This window comes from Balaenoptera acutorostrata, unplaced genomic scaffold (assembly GCF_949987535.1).
Source record: "Balaenoptera acutorostrata unplaced genomic scaffold, mBalAcu1.1 scaffold_317, whole genome shotgun sequence".
In the NCBI taxonomy this organism is placed as follows: domain Eukaryota; kingdom Metazoa; phylum Chordata; class Mammalia; order Artiodactyla; family Balaenopteridae; genus Balaenoptera; species Balaenoptera acutorostrata.
Genome location: NW_026645689.1, coordinates 224,893 through 236,122, shown reverse-complemented (window position 1 = coordinate 236,122; position 11,230 = coordinate 224,893). Strand labels below are relative to the sequence as shown.

Genomic DNA, 11,230 nt, shown 5'->3' with positions numbered 1-11,230 from the left:
AAGGCAGAATTGCAGGAAACAGATTTCAGCAGGTAGATTCGAAACGCCTTTAAAGCCCATGAAAAGCGGCAAAACCTCGACAATGATGCCCTTGGCCAAAAAGGGCGTATGCGTTTTTTCCTGAATATATTCAGGAAAAAACGCATACGCCCTTTTTGGCCAATCAAGCAACCTGGAAAGGCAAATCAGCACTAGAAAGAAGTCTCGCTTCCCATCGGTCAAAAGGGCCATGCTGAATAAAGTGTCAAAACCAGAAATGCAGGACAGGCCATGGGGAAATGGAAGCCTTGCAACGATGATGGGCGGGATGTAAATTCCCAACAGCCACTCTGGAGAAGTGTACGGTGTGTCCTGAAACATCTAAAAAACTCAGCTTAGAGAGCATAGGGCACTTCCACTCATGGGTGTATAAATTGGGAAAACTAAAAATCAGCAAGACACAGGCACCCCAAAGTTTATGGCTGCTCTGTTGACAAGAACCTCCACTTCGTTACACCTTAAATATCCAAGGAAAGAGAAAAATGGATAAAGAAGTTGTGGTCCTTATGTACAATGGAATATCACTCAGCCATGAAATCAACGTCATAAGGCGAGTAGCAGCATGATGAGTGGATTTAGGTATGATGATCCTAAGTGAAATAAGTCACACTGAAAAAGACACTTATCATAAGATATCACTTATAGAGGGAATGTAAAAACCGCTAAACCTGAACTGAATTACAAAACAGAACAGAGTCACACGTTTAGAAAACACACTATGGCTGCTTAACGGGAAAGGTGAGATGGGGTGATGCATAAAACAAGGGTTTGAAATTAGCTCAGATACCGTTCCATAAACCCAATATGTAATAGAGAAGACCTACTCCTTGCTCAGTGAACTGGACTTAACACCCCCTATTCACCGCCCAAGTATATATCGGACTAGTAAGAATCTTAAAACCTTGTATTGATATCTCTCTGTAAGTGAGTCAAGTGGGTGTAAAGCGGCAGAAACACAGCAGTGAAAAGCAGCTAAACCCCAGTATAAAAATCAATTACTTTAAAAAACCCGTGAAAGAAATACAGTGAAAGAGAGAGAAGTTCTTACCAAATTCGTTCAGGGGCTGTGATGCCACCTGGATTGACCATATATAGACCCACAGCTGATTGAGACATAAGGGTGGACACTCAGGGGCTGAGAGGTTTGGTGAGGTTGAGGGAGCAAACGCAGACCCTTTAAAGTACTACTGCGTGGTACCCATCCCATGGGTCCCAAATCTCCAGATTCAAGGGCATCTTCCTGCATCGAAAACATGCATGAGAAACCCAGACGATGGTACACCGTGTGATCGGGAAAGATTTCTAAAACGCCCCTCATTTCTCATCTCCTTGTGCTCGGGTTCGTCATTCCAGCCGCTTTACTAGCAATCTCCCTCCTTGGAGAATCAGCACCTTTAACCTCCTGTTCCGTACAGGTTGCAATTTGTCCTGAGGATGAACGGGAAGAGGGGGAACCAATGACAGACTACCTCTAGGTGATGGGACAGGCACAGGCCACTCTATTTTCCAATCACGAAGAAAAATTAACCTCAGGCTCAGCCTGCAGCCCGGAACCAGAATAGGACCTGAAGCAATCTTGCGCTTTTGCGGCCAGCTCCCCAGAAAGCGAGTTGAAAAATGGCGCTCAAGGGCACTGCAATTCACAAACCTGCAGAGTTATAAATGATAACTCTCGGCCACAAATAAATTGAGGGAAGGCAACGAAGAGGATTTGAAAGCAAGGCAGAATTGCAGGATACAGATTTCAGCAGGTAGGTCCGAATCGCCTTTAAAGCACAGGAAAAGCGGCAAAACCTCGACAATAATGCCCTTGGCCAAAAAGGGCGTATGCGATTTTTCCTGAATATATTCAGGAAAAAACGCATACGCCCTTTTTGGCCAACCAAGCAACCTGGAAAGGCAAATCAGCGCTACAAAGAAGTCTCGCTTCCCATCGGTCAAAAGGGCCATGCTGAATAAAGTATCAAAACGAGAAATGCAGGAAAGGCCATGGAGAAACGGGAGCCTTGCTATGCTGATGGGCGGGATGTAAACTGCCAAGAGCCACTCTGGAGAAGTGTACGGTGTGTCCTGAAACATGTAAAAAAACTCAGCTTAGAGAGCATAGGGTACTTCCACTCATGGGCGTATAAATTGGGAAAACTAAAAATCAGCAAGACAAAGGCACCCCAAAGTTTAGAGCTGCTCTGTTGACAAGAACCTCCACTTCGTTACACCTTAAATATCCCAGGAAAGTGAAAAATGGATAAAGAACTTGTGGTCCTTATGTACAATAGAATATCACTCAGCCATGAAATCAATGTCATGAGTCACACGTTTAGAAAACACACAATGGCTGCTTAACGGGAAAGGAGAGGTGGGGTGATGCATTAAACAAGGGTTTGAAATTAGCACAGATACCGTTCCATAAACCCAATATGTAATGGACTAGACCTACTCCTTGCTCAGTGAACTGGCCTCAGCACCCCCTATTCACCGCCCAAGAATATATCTGACTAGTAAGAATCTTAAAACCTATGTATTGATATCTCTCTGTAAGTGAGTCAAGTGGGTGTAAAGCGGCGGAAACACAGCAGTGAAGAGCAGCTAAACCCCATGATAAAAATCACTCACTTTTAAAAACCCGTGAAACAAAGACAGTGAAAGAGAGAGAAATTCTTACCGAATTCGTTCAGGGGCTGTGATGCCACCTGGATTGAACAAATATAGACCCACAGCTTATTGAGACATAAGGGTGGACACTCAAGGGCTGAGAGGTTTGGTGAGGTTGGGGTAGCAAACGCAGACCCTTTAAAATACTACTGCGTGGTACCAATCCCATGGGTCCCAAATCTCCAGATTCAAGGGCATCTTCCTCCATCGAAAACATGTATGAGAAACCCAGAAGATGCTACACCGTGTGATCGGGAAAGGTTTCTAAAACGCACCTCATTTCTCATCTCCTTGTGCTCGGGTTCGCCATTCCAGCCGCTTTACTAGCAATCTCCCTCCTTGGAGAATCAGCACCTTTAACCTCCTGTTCCGTACAGGTTGCAATTTGTCCTGAGGAAAATCGCGAAGAGGGGGAACCAATGAGAGACTAGCTCTAGGTGTTGAGACAGGCACAGGTCACTCCATTTTCCCAACAGGAGAAAGAATTAACCACAGGCTCAGCCTGCCGCCCGGAACCAGAATAGGGCCTGAAGCAATCCGGCGCTTTTGCGGCCAGCTCCCAAGAAAGCGAGTTGAAAAATGGAGCTCAGGGGCACTGCAATTCACAAACCTGCAGAGTTATAAATGATAACTCTTGTCCACAAATATATTGAGGGAAGGCAACGAAGAGGATTTGAAAGCAAGGCAGAATTGCAGGAAACAGATTTCAGGAGGTAGATTCGAATCGCCTTTAAAGCACGGGAAAAGCGGCAAAACCTCGACAATGATGCCCTTGGCCAAAAAGGGCGTATGCGTTTTTTCCTGAATATATTCAGGAAAAAACGCATACGCCCTTTTTGGCCAACCAAGCAACCGGGAAAGGTAAATCAGCGCTACAAAGAAGTCTCGCTTCCCATCAGTCAAAACGGCCATGCTAAATAAAGTGTCAAAACCAGAAATGCAGGACAGGCCATGGAGAAACGGGAGCCTTGTTACGCTGATGGGCGGGATGTAAATTGCCAACAGCCACTCTGGAGAAGTGTACGGTGTGTCCTGAAACATCTAAAAAACTCAGCTTAGAGAGCATAGGGAACTTCCACTCATGGGCGTATAAATTGGTAAAACTAAAAATCAGCAAGACACAGGCACCACAAAGTTTAGGGCTGCTCTGTTGACAAGAACCTCCACTTCGTTACACCTTAAATATCCCAGGAAAGAGAAAAATGCATAAAGAAGTTGTGGTCCTTATGTAGAATGGAATATCACTCAGCCATGAAATGAACGTCATAAGGCTAGTAGCAGCATGATGAGTGGATTTAGGTACGACGATTGTAAGTGAAATAAGTCACACAGAAAAAGACACTGACCATAAGATATCACTTATAGAGGGAATGTAAAAACCGCTACACCTGAACTGAATTACAAAACAGAACAGAATCACACGTTTAGAAAACACACAATGGCTGCTTAACTGGAAAGGAGAAGTGGGATGATGCATAAAACAAGGGTTTGAAATTAGCACAGATATCGTTCCATAAACCCAATATGTAATAGACAAGACCTACTCCTTGCTCAGTGAACTGGACTCTACACCCCCTATTCACCGCCCAAAAATATAACTGACTGGTAAGAATCTTAAAACCTATGTATTGATATCTCTCTGTAAGTGAGTCAAGTGGGTGTAAAGCGCCATAAACACAGCAGTGAAAAGCAGCTAAACCCCATTATAAAAATCAATTACTGGGCTTCCCTGTTGGCGCAGTGGTTGAGAATCTGCCTGCTAATGCAAGAAACACGGGTTTGAGCCCTGGTCTGGGAAGATCCCACATGCCGTGGAGCAACTAGGCCCGTGAGCCACAACTACTGAGCCTGCGCGTCTGGAGCCTGTGCTCCGCAACAAGAGAGTCCACAATAGTGAGAGGCCCATGCACCGCGATGAGGAGTGGCCCCCACTTGAAACAACTGGAGAAAGCCCTAGCACAGAAACGAAAACCCAACATAGCAATGAATCACTCAATCAATCACTACAGAAATCATAAAAAAAAATTGCTTATATTTAAAAAAAATCAATTACTTTAAAAAACCCGTGAAACAAAGACAGTGAAAGAGAGAGAAATTCTTACCAAATGCGTTCAGGGGCTGTGATGCCACCTGGATTGACCATATCTAGACCCACAGCTGATTGAGACATAAGGGTGGACACTCTTGGGGCTGAGAGGTTCGGTGAGGTTGGGTGAGCCAACGCAGACCCTTTCAAGTAATACTGCATGGTACCCATCCCATGGGTCCCAAATCTCCAGGTTCAAGGCCATCTTCCTACATCGAAAACAGGCATGAGAAACCCAGAAGATGGTACACCGTGTGATCGGGAAATGTTTCTAAAACGCGCCTCATTTCTCATCTCCTTGTGCTCGGGTTCGCCATTCCAGCCACTTTACTAGCAATCTCCCTCCTTGGAGAATCAGCACCTTTAACCTCCTGTTCCGTACAGGTAGCAATTTGTCCTGAGGATGAACGGGAAGAGGGGGAACCAATGAGAGACTAGCTCTAGGTGTTGGGACAGGCACAGGTCACTCTATTTTCCCATCAGGAAGAAGAATTAACCACAGGATCAGCCGGCCGCCCGGAACCAGAATAGGACCTGAAGCAATCCTGCACTTTTGCGGCCAGCTCCCAAGAAAGCGAGTTGAAAAATGGAGCTCTGGGGCACTGCAATTCACAAACCTGCAGACCTATAAATGATAACTCTCGTCCACAAATATATTGAGGGAAGGCAACGAAGAGGATTTGAAAGCAAGGCAGCTTAGGGCTGCTCTGTTGACAAGAACCTCCACTTCATTACACCGTAAATATCCCAGGAAAGAGCAGAATGGATAAAGAAGTTGTGGTCCTTATGTAGAATGTAATATCACTCAGCCATGAAATCAACGTCATAAGGCTAGTAGCAGCACGATGAATGGATTTAGGTACGACGATTCTAAGTGAAATAAGTCACACAGAAAAAGACACTTATCATAAGATATCACTTATAGAGGGAGTGTAAAACCGCTACACTTGAACTGAATTACAAAACAGAACAGAGTCACACGTTTAGAAAACACACTATGGCTGCTTAACGGGAAAGGAGAGGTGGGGTGATGCATAAAACAAGGGTTTTAAATTAGCTCAGATACCGTTCCATAAACCCAATATGTACTAGACAAAACCTACTCCTTGCTCAGTGAACTGGACTCAACACCCCCTAATCACCGCCCAAGAATATATCTGACTAGTAAGAATCTTAAAACCTATGTATTGATATCTCTATGTAAGTGAGTCAAGTCGGTGTAAAGCGGCAGAAACACAGCAGTGAAAAGCAGCTAAACCCCATTATAAAAATCAATTACTTTTAAAATCCCGTGAAACAAAGACAGTGAAAGAGAGAGAAATTCTTACAAAATTCGTTCACGGGCTGTGATGCCACCTGGATTGACCATATCTAGTCCCACAGCTGATTCAGACATAAGGGTGGACACTCAGGGGCTGAGAGGTTTGGTGAGGTTGGGGGAGCCAACGCAGACCCTTTAAAGCAATACTGCGTGGTACCCATCCCAGGGGTCCCAAATCTCCAGCTTCAAGGGCGTCTTCCTACATCGAAAATATGCATGAGAAACCCAGAAGATGGTATAACGCGTGATCGGGAAAGCTTTCTAAAACGCACCTCATTTCTCATCTCCTTGTGCTCGGGTTCGCCATTCCAGCCGCTTTACTAGCAATCTCCCTTCTTGGAGAATCAGCACCTTTAACCTCCTGTTGCGTACAGGTTGCAATTTGTCCTGAGGATGAACGGGAAGAGGGGGAACCAATGAGAGACTAGCTCTAGGTGTTGGGACAGGCACAGGTCACTCTATTTTCCCATCAGGAAGAAGAATTAAGCACAAGCGCAGCCTGCCCCCCAGAACCAGAAGAGGGCCTGAAGCAATCCTGCGCTTTTGCGGCCAGCTCCCAAAAAAGCGAGTTGAAAAATGGAGCTCAGGGGCACTGCAATTCACAAACCTGCAGAGTTTTAAATGATACCTCTCGTCCACAAATATATTAAGGGAAGGCAACGAAGAGGCTTTGATAACAAGGCAGAATTGCAGGAAACAGATTTCAGGAGGTAGATTTGAATCGCCTTGAAAGCACATGAAAAGCGGCAAAACGTGGACAATGATGCCCTTGGCCAAAAAGGGCGTATGCGTTTTTTCCTGAATATATTCAGGAAAAAATGCATACGCCCTTTTTGGCCAACCAAGCAACCTGGAAAGGAAAATCAGCGCTCCAAAAAGTCTCGCTTCCCAGCGGGCAAAAGGGCCATGCGGAAAAAAGTGTCCAAACCAGAAATGCAGGACCGGCCATGGAGAAATGGGAGCCTTGCTACGCTGATGGGCAGGATGTAAATTGCCAACAGCCACTCTGGAGAAGTGTACGGTGTGTCCTGAAACATCTAAAAAACACAGCTTGGAGAGCATAGGGGACTTCCACTCATGGGCGTATAAATTGGGAAATCTAAAAATCAGCAAGACACAGGCACCCCAAAGTTTAGGGCTGCTCTGTTGACAAGAACCCCCACTTCATTACACCTTAAATATCCTAGGAAAGAGAAAAGTGAATAACGAAGTTGTGGTCCTCATGTACAATGGAATATCACTCAGCCATGAAATCCACGTCATAAGGCTAGTAACAGCACGATGAGTGGATTTAGGTACGACGATTCTAAGTGAAATATGTCACACAGAAAAAGACACTTATCATAAGATATCACTTATAGAGGGAATGTAAAAACTGCTACACTTGAACTGAATTTCAAAACAGAACAGAGTCACACGTTTAGAAAACACACTATGGCTGCTGAACGGGAAAGGTGAGGTTGGGTGATGCATAAAACAAGGGTTTCAAATTAGCTCAGATACCGTTCCATAAAACCAATATGTAGTAGACAAGACCTACTCCTTGCTCAGTGAACTGGCCTCAACACCCCCTATTCACCGCACAAGAATATATCTGACTCGTAAGAATCTTTAAAACTATATATTGATATCTCTCTGTAAGTGAGTCAAGGGGGTGTAAAGCGGCCTAAACACAGCCGTGAAAAGCAGGTAACCCCAATATAAAAATAAATTACTTTTCAAAACCCGTGAAACAAAGACAGTGAAAGAGAGAGAAATTCTTACAAAATTCGTTCAGGGGCTGTGATGCAACCTGGATTGACCATATCTAGACCCACAGCAGATTGAGACATAAGGGTGGACACTCTTGGGGCTGAGAGGTTTGGTGAGGTTGCGTGAGCCTACGCAGACCCTTTAAAGTAATACTGCATGGTACCCATCCCATGGGTCCCAAATCTCCAGGTTCAAATGCATCTTCCTACGTCGAAAACATGCATGAGAAACCCAGAAGATGGTACACCGTGTGATCGGGAAAGGTTTCTAAAACGCACCTCATTTCTCATCTCCTTGTGCTCGGGTTCGCCATTCCAGCCGCTTGACTAGCCATCTCCCTCCTTGGAGAATCAGCACCTTTAACCTCCTGTTCCGTACAGGTTGCAATTTGTCCTGAGGATGAACCAGAAGAGGGGGAACCAATGAGAGCCTAGCTCTAGGGGTTGGGACAGGCACAGGTCACTCTATTTTCCCATCAGGAAGAAGAATTAACCACAAGCTCAGCCTGCCCCCCAGAACCAGAAGAGGGCCTGAAGCAATCCTGCACTTTTGCGGCCAGCTCCCAGAAAAGCGACTGCAAAAATGGAGCTCAGGGGCACTGCAATTCACAAACCTGCAGAGTTATAAATGATAACTCTCGTCCACAAATATATTGAGGGAAGGCAACGAAGAGGCTTTGAAAGCAAGGCAGAATTGCAGGAAACAGATTTCAGGAGGTAGATACGAATCGCCTTGAAAGCACATGAAAAGCGGCAAAACGTCTACAATGATGCCCTTGGCCAAAAAGGGCGTATGCGTTTTTTCCTGAATATATTCAGGAAAAAACGCATACGCCCTTTTTGGCCAACCAAGCAACCTGGAAAGGCAAATCAGGGCTCCAAAGAAGTCTCGCTTCCCAGCGGGCAAAAGGGCCATGCGGAAAAATGTGTCCAAACCAGAAATGCAGGACCGGCCATGGAGAAATGGGAGCCTTGCTACGCTGATGGGTTGGATGTAAATTGCCAACAGACACTCTGGAGAAGTGTACGGTGTGTCCTGAAACATCTAAAAAACACAGCTTGGAGAGCATAGGGCACTTCCACTCATGGCCGTATAAATTGGGAAAACTAAAAATCAGCAAGACACAGGCACCCCAAAGGTTAGGGCTGCTCTGTTGACAAGAACCCCCACTTCATTACACCTTAAATATCCTAGGAAAGAGAAAAGTGAATAACGAAGTTGTGGTCCTCATGTACAATGGAATATCACTCAGCCATGAAATCCACGTCATAAGGCTAGTAACAGCACGATGAGTGGATTTAGGTACGACGATTCTAAGTGAAATATGTCACACAGAAAAAGACACTTATCATAAGATATCACTTATAGAGGGAATGTAAAAACTGCTACACTTGAACTGAATTTCAAAACAGAACAGAGTCACACGTTTAGAAAACACACTATGGCTGCTGAACGGGAAAGGTGAGGTTGGGTGATGCATAAAACAAGGGTTTCAAATTAGCTCAGATACCGTTCCATAAAACCAATATGTAGTAGACAAGACCTACTCCTTGCTCAGTGAACTGGCCTCAACACCCCCTATTCACCGCACAAGAATATATCTGACTCGTAAGAATCTTTAAAACTATATATTGATATCTCTCTGTAAGTGAGTCAAGGGGGTGTAAAGCGGCCTAAACACAGCCGTGAAAAGCAGGTAACCCCAATATAAAAATAAATTACTTTTCAAAACCCGTGAAACAAAGACAGTGAAAGAGAGAGAAATTCTTACAAAATTCGTTCAGGGGCTGTGATGCAACCTGGATTGACCATATCTAGACCCACAGCAGATTGAGACATAAGGGTGGACACTCTTGGGGCTGAGAGGTTTGGTGAGGTTGCGTGAGCCTACGCAGACCCTTTAAAGTAATACTGCATGGTACCCATCCCATGGGTCCCAAATCTCCAGGTTCAAATGCATCTTCCTACGTCGAAAACATGCATGAGAAACCCAGAAGATGGTACACCGTGTGATCGGGAAAGGTTTCTAAAACGCACCTCATTTCTCATCTCCTTGTGCTCGGGTTCGCCATTCCAGCCGCTTGACTAGCCATCTCCCTCCTTGGAGAATCAGCACCTTTAACCTCCTGTTCCGTACAGGTTGCAATTTGTCCTGAGGATGAACCAGAAGAGGGGGAACCAATGAGAGCCTAGCTCTAGGGGTTGGGACAGGCACAGGTCACTCTATTTTCCCATCAGGAAGAAGAATTAACCACAAGCTCAGCCTGCCCCCCAGAACCAGAAGAGGGCCTGAAGCAATCCTGCACTTTTGCGGCCAGCTCCCAGAAAAGCGACTGCAAAAATGGAGCTCAGGGGCACTGCAATTCACAAACCTGCAGAGTTATAAATGATAACTCTCGTCCACAAATATATTGAGGGAAGGCAACGAAGAGGCTTTGAAAGCAAGGCAGAATTGCAGGAAACAGATTTCAGGAGGTAGATACGAATCGCCTTGAAAGCACATGAAAAGCGGCAAAACGTCTACAATGATGCCCTTGGCCAAAAAGGGCGTATGCGTTTTTTCCTGAATATATTCAGGAAAAAACGCATACGCCCTTTTTGGCCAACCAAGCAACCTGGAAAGGCAAATCAGGGCTCCAAAGAAGTCTCGCTTCCCAGCGGGCAAAAGGGCCATGCGGAAAAATGTGTCCAAACCAGAAATGCAGGACCGGCCATGGAGAAATGGGAGCCTTGCTACGCTGATGGGTTGGATGTAAATTGCCAACAGACACTCTGGAGAAGTGTACGGTGTGTCCTGAAACATCTAAAAAACACAGCTTGGAGAGCATAGGGCACTTCCACTCATGGCCGTATAAATTGGGAAAACTAAAAATCAGCAAGACACAGGCACCCCAAAGGTTAGGGCTGCTCTGTTGACAAGAACCCCCACTTCATTACACCTTAAATATCCTAGGAAAAAGAAAAGTGGATAAAGAAGTTGTGGTCCTCATGTACAATGGAATATCACTCAGCCATGAAATCCACGTCATAAGTCTAGTAGCAGCACGATGAGTGGATTTAGGTAGGACGATTCTAAGTGAAATATGTCACACAGAAAAAGACACTTATCATAAGATATCACTTATAGAGGGAATGTAAAAACCGCTACACTTGAACTGAATTACAAAACAGAACAGAGTCACACGTTCAGAAAACACACTATGGCTGCTGAACGGGAAAGGTGAGGTGGGGTGATGCATAAAACAAGGGTTTCAAATTAGCTCAGATACCGTTCCATAAACCCAATATGTAGTAGACAAGACCTACTCCTTGCTCAGTGAACTGGCCTCAACACCCCCTATTCACCGCACAAGAATATATCTGACTAGTAAGAATCTTCA

At 45.1% G+C, this 11,230-nt stretch overlaps 1 long non-coding RNA gene across 1 annotated transcript; it reads right to left on the bottom strand.

Moving 5' to 3' along the window:
- Positions 1 to 1,372: 1,372 nt before the first annotated feature.
- Positions 1,373 to 6,432, bottom strand: LOC130706682 (uncharacterized). Its single transcript, XR_009006846.1, has 3 exons — positions 6,371 to 6,432; positions 2,967 to 3,081; positions 1,373 to 1,467 (listed from the first exon to the last, which is right to left on the bottom strand). It is a non-coding gene; the product is annotated as an uncharacterized LOC130706682 (long non-coding RNA).
- Positions 6,433 to 11,230: the final 4,798 nt, after the last annotated feature.